A 9,111-nucleotide genomic window follows, 5' to 3' on the forward strand; every position below is an offset into this window, starting at 1 on the left:
CGCCCCTCAGGCTCCGCCCCCACCTGCCCAGGTGGTGTCTCCAGGCCGCAGACACCTGCAGCAGCTCGGAGCCAGCTACGACTCCACAGCGCCCCCTGCCGCCCCGAAGCCACCTTGGATCCTGCATTGCACCTCGCAGCGCCTCCTGCCGCCCAGTTACTGCCTCGCGCCTCCCTCTGTCGCACAGGTGACAAAGTCTTCCTCCTCCAGCATCAGGAAATCCCCCTCAGCCCCTCGTTATCCGGACTCCCGCTGGGCTTGCAGCGTGAGGCTGCTTCAGTGCCCACCTGGGTCTGGCTGTGAGCTGTTCAGCCAAGCCACCCATCCTTTGCTCTTTTCAGCTGCCTTTTTATAAGGACTCACATAGATAACTAAAAGAAGTGAGTTTAAGTTAACTATTAAATAAGTTATTATAGAGCAGCATGCCACTTCTCTGCTTAAACCTATTCAATGGCTTCTTACTTTATGCAGAGTAAAAGCCAAAGTCCTTATGATCATCTACAAGACCCTACATTATCTGATCCCTGTTCTCACTCTGCTTTCATCTCCTCCCACCTTAATATGGCTCATCCTGTTTCAACCTCACGGGCCTCTGTGATGTGCATTGAATATGACTATGATTGGAATTAGCCTTGGAAAAGTCACATTGCAGTGTATGCCATATCTAGTCCCGGGTGCAAATGTACAACTCTTTTTGGGAACACTTTTCTATGCCAGATGACACCAGTGAGGATCCTGATCTACTAAAAGGGAAAAGGGGTAATTATAACTCTGACAAGGAAATAGATTGTCCTTTTCTAGACCCCTTCAGCTACTTTGGTTTTTTTTTTAAGATACCTTTTTTTTTTTTTTGTAGAGACAGAGTTTCACTTTATGGCCTTTGGTAGAGTGCCATGGCATCATACAGCTCACAGCAACCTCCAACTCCTGGGCTTAAGCTATTCTCCTGCCTCAGCCTCCCGAGTAGCTGGGACTACAGGCGCCCGCCACAACGCCCGGCTATTTTTTGGTTGCAGTTCAGCCGGGGCCGGGTTTGAACCCGCCACCCTCGGTATATGGGGCCGGCGCCTTACCGACTGAGCCACAGGCGCAGCCTTACTTTGGTTTTTCTTTATACAAGGTCTTGCTCTGTTTCCCAGGTTAGAGTACAGCGGTGTTACATAGCTCACTTTAACCTTCTGCTCCTGGGCTCAAGCCAGTCTCCTGGCTCAGCTTCCCCAGTAGCTGCAACTACAGGCACAAGCCACCATGTCCAGCTAATTTTTCTATCTTTAGTAGAGCCTCTTGCTCAGGCTGGTCTTGAACTGCTGGCCTCATGTGATCTCCTGCTTCAGCCTTGTAAAGTGCTAGAATTACAGGCAGGAGCCACAATACCTAGACCTCCTTAGCTATCTTTGCAAGACCTAAGGCTAATATAAGCTAGGTGTGGGGTCAATGGGACTTAAACTTCCAGGCTCACATTTATATTATGTAATAGGATGGCAGGATTCCAAAAAATTATCAACGAGGTCTTCCATGACTTGCTGGGTTGATGAGGGGTGATGAAGGGGTTGTAACATGCTAGAAGACCACTCTTTGTCACCCTTGGTAGAGTGCTGAGTTGTCATAGCTCACAGCAACCTCAGACTCTTGGGCTCAAGCAACCGTCTTGCCTCAGCCTCTTGAGTAGGTGGGACCACTGGTGCCCACCACAAAGCCTGGCTATTTCTTTTAGAGATGGGGTCTTACTCTTGCTCAAGCTGGTCTCAAACTCATGAGCTCAAGCTATCTGCCTGCTTTGGCTTCTCAGAGTGTTAGGATTACAGGTGTGAGCCACCATGCCTGGCCTTCTTTATTCTTTTTAATTTTTTTTTTTCTTTTTGAGACAGAGTCTCACTCTATTGTCCATTCTAGAATGCCATGACATCAGTCTAGCTTACAGCAACCTCAAACTTCTGGGTTCAAGCAATTCTCCAACCTCAGCCTCCAGAGTACCTAGGACTACAGGCTCCTGCCTACAATGCCTGACTAATTTTTGCTATTTCTTAGTAAAGACGGGGTCTTGCTCTTGGTCAGGCTGGTCTCAAACATCTGACATCAAAGAATCCTCCCATTTCAGCCTCCCAGACTGTTAGGATTGCAGGTGTTAGCCACTGCACCCAGTCTAGAAAACTGTTTTTATTTATTAAGCAAGCCCTAGTTCTCAATAATTTGGACAATATTTCTGTGTGTAGCCTTAGCTTGGGCTAATAGCATCAATTGTTGAAATATTAGAGAAATGTAAATCTGGTTTCATTAAATTTCTAGGATCTTTTTTTCCCCTGAGGGGAATACATATGCTTCTGACAAAGGTTAACATCATTTTCCTAGTATAAGAAATATTCCCTTATTAAATTCTTTAAGGATCAAGAAACATGTGTAGATTACCTACATTAATGGGGGTTCGTGGAAATTATAACTTCCTGGCCATGTTGGAGGGGTTTTTATGCCCCATTCCCCACCTGCTTAGCCCTTGCCAATTTCACATTTTACCACCTGAAACACTCTGCTTCTAACACTTATTTCTAATTTAGGTAGGATTGTGTATATTGCAAACAAACGACAACAACAACAACAAAAAAAAAATGAGCCTAAGTTTAGTGGAAAAAAAATTAGCTCATGTACAGGGGAGTTTGGATTTAGGCCCAATTTAAACTTGAGTTCAAAAGATGTCACCAGGGCATGATTTCCCTGTCTGTAAGTCTTGGTTCTATTTTCTCAGCGTTTACATCATTCTCCATCCAGTGTAGTAACAAGATTGCTGCACTAGTCCAGCTCCTACTCAGTACATAAGTCTGAGTTCAGAAGGACTGGTGGCTCAAGCATAGACTGTAGGGATAGTTCTGAACAATCCCGATTGGGCTTTATTTGCCCTGATTGAGGCATGTTTCAGCTTCTAATTGAACACCTTGTTTAGACTGATGGATCGGCTTAGGTTTGGATTACATGCTGCGTAGAATCACTTTCACCCAAAACATACAGACTGAGAAGGCAGAATGTGTGGTTCTCCCAAAGAATCATGGTAAATCATGGGTTGCAAAAACATCTAGTCTTACAAAATTTCCCTACTTTTGCCTTAATTGTCACCTGCAATTGTCTCAGTGAAAAACTCTTCTCTTGGCTTTGCCTTTTCTAAGATTTATTTATACTCCTTAGAACTTTAAAAAATTCCTCTATAGGGCTTCTAGGCCTTAAAAGATCAGTGGAAGGATTCAGGGTCTTCAGATGCTAGTCACAAGAAATAGCAGAAGACTTTAAATCTTTTAGAAAGTCAGAGGAAATGTAAAGATGTCTAAAGTGGATTAGAAGACTAATCCACTAGTCCAGGTTAAACTGATACTAAGCCTTACCAGCGGTTCTCAACCTGTGGGTTGCGACACACAGGAACTGTAGTAAAGGGCCGCGGCAATAGGAAGGTTGAGAACCATTACCTTAGGCCTTAGTGGCACAGAATCGGCTAAGTGTGGGAACCCAGTGGGGTTAATAAGTAAGCTTGTTCCCAAGTTTGGCTCTTTCCAAGATTTCTGCAACTCTAGAAAGATGTCTCTGTTATCTTGTTCCACTAAGACGGGATCAAGGTTCTCTCTACATGCATGCTCACTAACCTAGTTTTTTTGGGCTACATACTATCCTTGATCACTGGGGAGTAGGGATCAGCATCTTTAGATCCTCTCGTGTGCATTTCATGATTTTTCTGATGTGGCTTCTCTTGAAGGGTGGTGGTTTTACACGATCAGCACCGTGGACAGCAGCCATAGCGCAGTCGTGACTTCTCCCTTTAGGCAGGAGGTCTCTAAGGGGATGCTAATCTCCCACAAAATGCCATTCAGAATTTTAGGATAAATATAGTGAAAAAGATCAAGGTGTAAAAGTGACAACCTCCAGCCAGTTTATTCAGTCTGTATGGATGAGAAATCATAGTTAGATTTCCTTTAGAACTAGAAGTATATGTTCCATTAGGGGTGGTTATGTTCTACACAGTTGCCATGAACAATGAATTAGTGAATATGAATATATGATTAGATTCTCGAGAGCCTCTGGTCACAGCATTTACATCAGCCAATCAATACATAACTTTTTTTTGCATGTGTTTCTGCTTAAAGTCACCTTATTTAATAGATAGTTGATTTGATAACACTGAAATCATGGAGACAAACATTATAATTCATGTCTGAATAAAGCTGATCTAACACCTATATTTTCTCAGTAAGGCAGATCACAGCCTTCTTGTGCTTAGGAATATTAGAGAGCACTTTAGCACTCTGCTTGGGGAGCCATTGTAAACAGCAAACTTGCCAACAAAAGCACAAAAATGCCAAAACTGTGGTACTAATTAGACTTCAAAAAAGGACACTTGTCTATAGTATATGAGCTGAAACAAGAAGGCGGAGTGTTGCCTTATTTGACCTCAGCTGGGAGCAAACACATTGAGGGACTCAAATTTTCTGCTGCTCTGCAAGTGTCTGTAAAGGGACACGGTATTGATTATAGGGTTACAAATAAATTTTAGTGAGTAGGCCAATTTGAAATCTGTGCATGAGAGTTGACTCTATTTTTCATTTTTCTTTAAACTAATTTGGGTTGATTCCTCATCTTTTAGACTTTCCCCCAGGTCTGAGTAAACAAAATATAACCAGAGGTTATAACCTTACAATGGATCCTTACAATGACTCGTAAGGCCTTACATGATTTCATTGGTTCTTCCTTTTCTTGAATCTGAGGATGCTTAATTAGATTATTGTCTTGAGATATTTCTTTTTTCAATGCGTTTACAACTATAAATTTCCCACTAATATGTTACATCCCATAATTTTTATACAAGGTGTCATTTTCACTTATCTCAAAGTGTTTTCTAATTTCCTTCATGACTTCTTCTTGGGGACAATGTTTATTTAGTGTCTTGTTTAATTGCCACATATTTGTGAATTTCCCAAGTTTCCTTCTGTTTACTGATTTCTGATTCCACTCAATTGTGGTCAGGATACATACATTGTGTGATTTCAATCCTCTTAAATTTATCTGGGCTTGTTTTATGGTTTATCATATGGCCTGTTTGGGGCCCGACATGATTTAGTGCCACTAAACCAGTTACCACTCTCACCTGAGATATATTGGTTGCTCATTTTTTCCCTTCCATCCTCTCTGGCCCCTTTGCTATTTTTCAAACACATCCAGGCATGTTCCCATCTTAAGATCTTTGCATCTGGCTCCCCTCTGCCTAGAAGGCCCTTCCTCCTCATTTTTGCCTAGCTCCTTGTTCTACCTCTTTCAGATCTTTGCCCAAAAGTCATCTTCCCAGTAAGTCTTTCATAACCACTGTATTTAAAATGTCATCCCCTCATTCTGTTTCTCTTTCCTGCTTTCTATTCTCCATAGCACCAATTTTCATTTGACATACTATGTATTATTTGTCTGTCGCCTGGCTTTCCCCATTAGAATGCAAGCTCCTTGAAAGCAGGTATTTCTGTTTCTGTTCACTGCTCTGTCCATAGTGTAAAAAACAGTAGTTGGTACACAATAGGAGCTCAATATGTCTCTTATAAGTCAACCAGGGAGTAAAGTAATAGAATCCATTTTAGTTTGGGTTATGATTCACTCCCCTATGTCAAGAAGAGTCTGCCCAAGGAGAAAAAGGTTGTCTCAGACAATGGAAGTGCAGGCTGGAGGGCTGAATAGCCCAGACAGAGACAGTTATGCTGCAATTTACATATTCCATGAGGGCTAGAACTTGAGTATAAATGATACACACAGGGCCAGCTTCATGGGTATGTGACTCACACTTGGAAGGACCTTATGTTTGATTTAATGCTTTGCTGTCTTGAATTTTTTAGTAATGTTTGAACAAGGAGCTCTGCATTTTCATTTTCGCCAGGTCCTACAAATTATGTAGCTGATCCTGCACTTGCAGACTCCGTGGACTTAAGAACATTGATAAAGGTGGGAAATTGCTAGAGAAAGCATTAATAAAATCCAGCTTTTCTAACAAAGAAGCCAGTAGTCAGATTGAGAACATAGATTAGAAAATTCAGGCTCTGGGGCAGTGCCTATGGCTCAGAGAAGTAGGACACAAGCCCCATATACTGGAGGTGGTGGATTCAAGCTCAGCCCAGGACAAAAAACTGCAAAAAAAGAAGAAAAAAAAAAAGAAGGCTCTAGAGGAAAAAACAATGTAAACGGACATTCACTAAATTTAAGCTGCATCTGTTTGTATTGATAAAAAAAAGAATGGATATTCAAAATGCTATTCTTTCAGCTTTTTTGTATGTTTGAAAAACGTCATAATGAAAAGTTTGGAAAATAAAAATAGCAGTATATTATGTGTATACATACACACATATGTATGTGTAATATAAATATTCATGATGTATAAAACATGCATAATATGTGTAACATCACTGAAACATATATAATATGTGTATTTCCAGGTTTTTTGTTTGTTTGTTTTTGAGCATTTTTAAGACAGAGTCTCACTCTGTCATGCTGATTAGAGTGCCAAGGCTTCATAGCTTACAGCAACCTCAAATTCCTGGGCTCAAGTGATCCTCTTGCTGCAGCCTCCAGAGTAGCTGGGACTACAGGTGCCTGCCACAATGCCCAGCTAGTTTTTCTATTTTTAGTAGAGATGAGGTCTTGCTCTTACTCAGGTTGGTCTCGAACTCCTAAGCTCAAGTGATCTACCTGCCTGGCCTCTCAGAGTGCTAGGGTTACAGGCATGAGTCACTGGGGCCATCTCTCCAGGTTTGTTATTCATCTACTGAGGAAGGTGATTATCTGTTGCTCCATGGTTTGGTCAATAGCTTACTCCACAATTGATCAATATGTAAAATATTTTAAAGTATTTCTTAGCAAACAGTTAATTTAGATTATTAGGAGGGAGTTTTGCTATTTGAAAAACTATTAATGTTTCTTCTACTATCTTTTTAAAAGATTTTGAATGTACTCAAATTTTGTTTGATAATATTAATCATTGTAAAAATGTTAAATAATATAGAAAATCTTGCCTAATTACCACTTACCACAGCCACTAAATCCCACCTCATTATTAACAGTTTTGTATATTCTTTCAGACTTAGAAATTGTTATATAAAATAATAGAAAACTGCATATAGGACCCAAATTAGCTTATGTTTTTCTGCAACTTATTTTTTTCCCACTCCCTGCAAATTACAGCAACCTTTCCCTATAAATCCATAAAAAGGTATCCTTTTTTTTTTGAAGAAGAAGACAGAGTCTCACTTTGTCACTCTCGGTAGAGTGCTCTGGTGTCACAGCTCACAGCAACCTCCAGCTCTTGGGCTTAGGCAATTCTCTTGCCTCAGCCCCCTGAGTAGCTGGGACTACAGGCACCCATCACAACACCTGGCTATTTTTTTCTTGTTGTTGCAGTTTGGCCGGGGGTGGGTTTGAACCCACCACCCTCGATATATGGGGCCGACGTCCTATTCACTGAGCCACAGGCACCGCCCCCCCAAAAGGTATCTTATTCCTTTTACTAGCCACAAAGTATTTACAATACCTGTTGATCCCTATTTTTCCTTACCTCATGTAACCAGCAAGTTTTTATGAAAATGTGATGTAAGTGTGCAAAATTTAAAAGAATTAAGTGAAAAGAACTTTTTGAAGAGATTCCAGGTTTTTTCAATACCATCTCAATTAAATTTTCTGTCCCTAACTGAATTCAAGATACTTAATTGAAGCCTTCAAATTTTATTTTCCCAAACACCAGATCATTGTTACTGGTGCTCCCTGGAGGTTGTACAAGGGTCATACTCAGGTGGAAATTTATTTAAAGGTATAATGTATACTACAAGAAACACACCTAGCTTCAAAAGACAAATTAAAACTCCAAGAAAGAAAAAATATATATACAAGTATATATTTAAAAAGCAGGTTTCCTGGCAAGGATGCAGGGAAACAATATTTCTCATACATTGCTTTTGGGAATGTAACATGGGACAGCAACTCTGGAAAATAGTTCGGCAGTTCTTATAAAAGTAAATGTGCACTTACCACAAAGCCCAGCAATAGAATTCTTGGGCATATTCCTAAGAAAAATGGAAACTTATGTTCAGGCAAATATCTGTACACAATGTTCATAACAACATTATTTTAGTAGACCCCAACTGGGAATAACCCACATGACCTTTAGTGGAATATTACTCAGCAATAAAAAAGAACAAACTATTGATACATGCAATGACTTGAATGGATCTCAGGGGCATTAGTTTAGTGAAAAGAAAGAGCCAATTTCAAAAGATTATGTACCGGGCGGCGCCTGTGGCTCAGTCCGTAGGGCACCGGCCCCATATGCCGAGGGTGGCGGGTTCAAACCCCTCCCCGGCCGAACTGCAACCAAAAAATAGCCGGGCGTTGTGGCGGGCGCCTGTAGTCCCAGCTACTCGGGAGGCTGAGGCAAGAGAATTGCTTAAGCCCAGGAGTTGGAGGTTGCTGTGAGCTGTGTGAGGCCACGGCACTCTACCGAGGGCTGTAAAGTGAGACTCTGTCTCTACAAAAGATTATGTACCATATGAAATTTATAAAATATTCTCAAACTGACAAAACTATAGAGATGAAGAACAGGTAGGTGGTTGCTAAAGGATAGGGGTGGCAGTAAAAATGGTTAGATGGGAATACAGCAGGAGGGAGTTCCTTTGTTGTGACAGATGGTACTGTATCTTGATTGTAGAATGTTTATATGAATCTATGCCTGCCTTTGAATTGCATAGACACCCCCCTGCACACACACAAACATGAATGAGTACGTGTTAAAACTGGTGAAAACAAAATAAGGTCTGTAATCAACAATGTCGATTTTCTAGTTTTGACATTTTACTTTAGTTATATGTCATCATAAGTAGAAGCTGAGCAAAAGGTCAAGAAAGTCTATGCTCTAGTTTTGTAACTTCCTGTGTGTATAATTATTTCAAAATAAACAGCTAAATTGAAAACATTTGAAAATCAATGATCTAAGCTTACATCTCAAGCTGGAACAAGAACAGTAAATTACACTTAAAGGAGAATGAAGGAATATAAAAGAGCAGACATCAACAAAATAATAAAAATAAGTTCTTTATATAAAGTCTTGATCTCTGA

This window comes from Nycticebus coucang, chromosome 12, assembly GCF_027406575.1.
Source record: "Nycticebus coucang isolate mNycCou1 chromosome 12, mNycCou1.pri, whole genome shotgun sequence".
Taxonomy (NCBI): Eukaryota; Metazoa; Chordata; class Mammalia; order Primates; family Lorisidae; genus Nycticebus; species Nycticebus coucang.